At 32.9% G+C, this 5,957-nt stretch overlaps 1 long non-coding RNA gene across 1 annotated transcript in view; it reads left to right on the plus strand.

Annotated features, from left to right (window-relative positions):
• LOC111088447 overlaps positions 1-5,480 on the plus strand; it is a 15,958-nt gene extending 10,478 nt beyond the window's left edge. The window contains exon 2 of the long non-coding RNA XR_002612971.1: positions 4,694-5,480. This is a non-coding gene — a long non-coding RNA (uncharacterized LOC111088447). The remainder of the gene's footprint in view (positions 1-4,693) is intronic.
• The last annotated feature ends 477 nt before the right edge of the window (positions 5,481-5,957 follow it).

Below are 5,957 nucleotides of genomic sequence, written 5' to 3' on the forward strand. Positions count from 1 at the left end.
ATAAATTACATAATAATAATAATATTAATTAATTGTTTCATGAACATCTTATTAAATTAAATAATAATAGTATTAATTAATTATTTCATGAATATTTTAATAAATTACATAATAATAATAATATTAATTAATTGTTTCATGAACATCTTAGTAAATTAAACAACAATATTAATTTCACTGAAGACTGTGATAAAAACAATTCATTAACATTATTGAATGTTTCTATCCTGCCCCGGTGTGGTTAGGGGGCTCGACTCGCACTGTGAGGGTCGCGGGTTCGAATCCCCGTCACACCAAACATGCTCGCCCTTTCAGCCGTGGGGGCGTTATAATGTGACGGTCAATCCCACTATTCGTTGGTAAAAGAGTAGTCCAAGGGTTGGCAGGGGGTGGTGATGACTAGCTGCCTTCCCTCTAGTCTTACACTACTAAATTAGGGACTGCTAACGCAGATAGCCCTCGTGAAGCTTTGCGCGAAATTCAAACAAACTTATGTTTCTATCTTTGAATAAGATAGCATAGTTGCTTTGTGTCATAAAACGCCCAACAACCTTAAATCATAAAAAGGTTTACAAACTCTGACATCTATATACGTTTGTATTCATCAAATGCTCAAACAAAGAGACTGGTTATTATAAAAACTGTTTTAAGTAATAGTAAGGGAACTTGTAACACCTTGAAAAGTTATTAATTAATAGGAATTAATAATTTCTTTGTAGAGTATAGTGTATAGAATTGGTAATGCGTTTTTAGTACCCCTTCTTTTGTTGTTTCCTGCATGTCCTAGGGGTAACCAATACTATCAAAAAGACACGTTGGTGTATAACAATCTTTATAGGAGTTAAATTTATCACGAAACCAGGACAAAACTGTCGTTCTTATTTCTAAAAAAAAAAAAATACTCTAAATCTGACAGTCCTGGGACTGTTTATAAAATCTACATAGGAGAAACGGGAAGAAAATTAAATATTGAAATAAACGAACATATGCTTCTCTTTGATCGTCCAGTAATGATGTGATTGTTCTTAACAGAGAGTATCTTCAACATTATAAACTTAGATTGAATCAACATCCGGGAACTCCTTTATATATGTTCAAATCTGTTGCGCATGCGTATCGTAACATCTGACTTCTATTTAAGAGGTATGTGTTAATATAGGTGTGTCAGATGACACCAGATGAACACTGGCGAAGCGTCGTTTTAATGTTACCTTATGTTTTTAATTATTCTAGTTTTTAGTCGAATAAGATTTTTAGATTGAAACTTTGGAACACTCCTATGTATATATCCTTACTTTAGTTTGTTTACTATTGTTTCACTGAACTGATACACATATTTGATCCTTAAGCAAAAAAAATAATAAAAAACCAAAACAGGTACTTTTCTATTGCTTAAAAATAGTAAGTTGAAGACGTTTCACGTGTGTTTTTGATATGTTACAGCAGTCTTAGAAAACGGATGTGTTCGAGAAACAGCACGCTCACTCGCCAGACTGGTGGTCCAGGCCCTAGGGTAATCTTTAGGAACAATAAAACTGGACCGAATTGTTCGTGTTTTCTTTATTTTTGGATATTTGCGTAGAGCTACTCAAGCGCTAGTCGTTCCTAATTTTGAACTGCTAGACTAAAGGGAACAGGCAGCATCCATCGCTAACTCTTAGGCTGTTCTTGTCTGATCGAATAGTCAGATTTGAAAGTCAAACTTATAGCGCACCCACAGATCGCAATTTTTGTTGGCTTTCTAGAATATTCCTTTACCCTATATTACTGACTAGATACCTATAAACGCTAGTTGGATTAATTCATTAACTTTCTAGAATGTTCCTTTACCATATGTTACTGACTAGATACCAATAAACGCTTGTTGATTAATTCATTAACTTTCTAGAATATTCCTTTACCCTATATTACTGACTAGATACCTATAAACGCTAGTTGGATTAATTCATTAACTTTCTAGAATGTTCCTTTACCCTATATTACTGACTAGATACCAATAAACGCTTGTTGATTAATTCATTAACTTTCTAGAATATTTCTTTACCCTATATTACTGACTAGATACCAATAAACGCTTGTTGATTAATTCATTAACTTTCTAGAATGTTCCTTTACCATATGTTACTGACTAGATACCAATAAACGCTTGTTGATTAATTCATTAACTTTCTAGAATGTTCCTTTACCCTATGTTACTGACTAAATACCTATAAACGCTAGTTGGATTAATTCATTAAAACTGTGTATGCGAACTTTACATCTTATTTATTTAGATTTCTACTATGTTCTGGCTTTCACTAATGTTTTCTTCCATTTTTCAGCAGAACCTTAGCGGACGTACAATGCTAAAATCCGGAGTTCGATTCTTCACGTTGGTCAATTAACAATATACAATTGTGCAGCTGTGAGTTACAAGAAACAGTAATTTTTATTATGATGGCAAATAGTATTTTTTTGGTCCACTTGCTGAGATAAATTAATTAATTTGTTTTTTTTTTAATAATTTACAGAGCTTACTGTTTTCGTACTTAGAGCCAGTTATTGCAACGTTAATTAAGAAGGCTTTTCAATGAAATCACTTACGCTACATTACAGCTATATAATATATATATATTGCTGTATATAATATGCTTTGATAAAGTATTTATGCATCGGTCAACATACAACATGTTCGATTAAAAGAAGTCATACATAAATTAAACTAATTTAAATTTTCTATAATCGTCTTTCATGTCGGTACTTCTAGGATAGTGCATTCTATTTTAATTATTTAATCATTTCTCTGTAGATTGGGATAAATAAGCGTTTTATACTAGCTACAAAAGTTTATCATGTAATAGGCCTTATATTAATGTCTTATGACAAATATAATTATAAAAGTTTATCATGTAATAGGCCTTATATTAATGTCTTATGACAAATATAATTTCATAAGACATTAATATAAGGCCTATTACATGATAAACTTTTATATTATATTTGTCATAAGACATTAATATAAGGCCTATTACATGATAAACTTTTACAATTATATTTGTCATAAGACGTTACTGTAAGGCCTATTACATGATTTACTTTTATGATTATAGTTGTCATAAGACATTAATATAAGGCCTATTACATGATAAACTTTTATGATTATATTTGTCATAAGACATTAATATAAGGCCTATTACATGATAAACTTTTATTATTATATTTGTCATAAGACATTAATATAAGGCCTATTACATGATAAACTTTTATCAAATATAATCATAAAAGTTTATCATGTAATAGGCCTTATATTAATGTCTTATGACAAATATAATTATAAAAGTTTATCATGTAATAGGCCTTATATTAATGTCTTATGACAAATATAATCATAAAAGTTTATCATGTAATAGGCCTTATATTAATGTCTTATGACAAATATAATTATAAAAGTTTATCATGTAATAGGCCTTATATTAATGTCTTATGACAAACTATAATTATAAAAGTTTATCATGTAATAGGCCTTATATTAATGTCTTATGACAAATATAATCATAAAAGTTTATCTGGTGACTAGATGTTTCACATCTTTCTTTATAAATCTTCCTCTGATAAAGAAGTACATTCCCTTCATATTATATGGTTCACACTGATCACTAAATAGTTTTCTTTTACGGTACGCCCTCTGGTGGCTCAGCGGTATGTCACTGGGATTATAACGCTAAAAATAGGGTTTCGATTCCCGTGGTGGACAGAGCACAGCTGGACGACGATTGTACAACTGCTCGATGTTAGGCATGATGAATTAAACGATTGCATTAAAATGCTTGTTTTTGAGATTAAAGTTTTTCGAAACGTCAAAAACATTAAAATATTTGTTGTGTCGTCTATTTAATTCTTCCGTGTTTTCACTATCTTAAAAAAACTATCAGAACACAGATAGCCCATTGTGTAGCTTCGTGCTTTACTACAATACGTTATAACGCTTGTTTATTTGTTTGAAGTTAAGCACAAATCTACACAATGGGCAATCCGTGCTCTGCCCACCATGAGTATCGAAACCCGATTTTTAGCGTTGTAAGTCCGCAGACATACCGCTGTGCCACTGGGGGAGGGAGGGAGCGTTATAACGCTATATTTATTAATATATGTTTAACTTCTCTGATTGGACAATTTTGTATTTTAGCTGCATCTTAGTCGATAGACTTCCAGCTTAGAATTATTGTGTTTTATGCAACGTCTTTTAAAGGCACAAACCTTAAAGCAAGGATTCTGTCAAACATATAAGCAACTATTTGAGCTTTGTTTTCTGAAAGAAGATGTTTTTGTAGCATAATGATTTTTTTTTTATTTCGCGCAAAGCTACACGAGGGCTGTCTGCGCTAGCCGTCCCTAATTTAGTAGTGTAAGACTAGAGGGAAGGCAGTTAGTCATCACCACCCACCGCCAATTCTTGGGCTGCTCTTTTACCAATAAATAGTGGGATTGACCGTCACATTATAACGTCCCCACGGCTGAAAGGGCGAGCATGTTTGGTGTGACGGGAATTCGAACCCGTGACCCTCAGAATGCGAGTCGAGCGCCCTAACCACCTGGCCCATACCGGGCCATTGTAGCATAATGAATATGATGTGCCTTAATTCTATTTACTAAACTGAATATTTAGATGCCATACAATGACCTGTGACCATATTTTTACATTAACTTTATACAGCTAAGAGCCATCTAACGTTCGGAGGACATCGTAAGATCGAGTATGTCGTCCATCCCATCAAACCATTTAACGATGTCATCAAGAGAAAGGTTCACCGCAAGTCTTGTCATAGCTTGTCCATTTGTAATTTGTTTTTCGTTATTCGGAGTGTTTAATTTAATCGGAGGAAGCGTACTCGTGTCAATGGCTTTGAAACAGCAAATTCATCTGGAAGGAACTTTATATCGTACTTTTCCAAGCTTGCGTCAGCAGAATCAGAGCTTAAGTAATTTTCTGGACCCTTTAATCGCTGTTGGCTCGATCCTTCTGACAACAGGATTGATGTTGGTATGTGTAGGAGTGTTTCTGGGAATTGTTGCCTGCTACTCTTTCACAAGTCCGAGGAAATCTCTTCCGTTAATTCCTTCCTTTTCTTGCATTCAGCTTTCCAGCTTGAACGCGAAAACTGAAGAAAACGAAAATGCTAAACGCAGACCGTTAACCGATAACCGTAGTGTAACCACCACGTTTACTTCTCCAAAACAAAAACTCAATACTGGCGACTCCTGTTCACTGCGGGAAGTTGTTGTGGACGTCCATATCCCATCAGTTTCTGGAGAAGATGAAATGTGTCGATAAAACCAATGTTCAAACAGCTACAACTCCCCCTATCTGTGTCGTTTGTATGTTAGATATGTAACGCTCTTGTCTGATCTGAGTCGTGTATTGCTGTCTACGTAATTCATCTGTTGTTTTCCAGCCGTAATGCCAATCTATGTTCTTTGCTAGTTTGTTTACCTAAAAAAAAGGAGTTTAAACATATTTGGCTATTTTAAGCTGCTTTAACTGTATACGAACAAAAATATTTAAATGACAGTTTAAAATGTTGAATAAAATCTTATCTGACATTCTTTTATAGTTAAAATAACAATAAACCATTGTTTGAATTCTAAATTATGAGTGCATGTTTTTTAAATGAACTGCTTTATTCAATGTTTTTTTTTATTTTTCTACTAACGTATACCATTATTGTAATAAATTGTTTAAAATTGTAGTTTTTCATATTAATGTGATAATAATAAAGTTTGTTTTATGGCAATACTTTGTATTTCTTCAATTTTTACATAAATACAAATGAATAAATGTATGGGTTTATATATATTGAGCGTTTTGAGATAACAAGCTTTACCAACTTCAAATTTACTAACTTGGAAACAGCTCCGTTAGTTAGAAATTAATTTGATATTTTCGACATTACACTCAAAACCGACAAAAAAACAGCGTG

The sequence above is a fragment of the Limulus polyphemus genome, unplaced genomic scaffold, assembly GCF_000517525.1.
Source record: "Limulus polyphemus unplaced genomic scaffold, Limulus_polyphemus-2.1.2 Scaffold3784, whole genome shotgun sequence".
Classification (NCBI taxonomy): domain Eukaryota; kingdom Metazoa; phylum Arthropoda; class Merostomata; order Xiphosura; family Limulidae; genus Limulus; species Limulus polyphemus.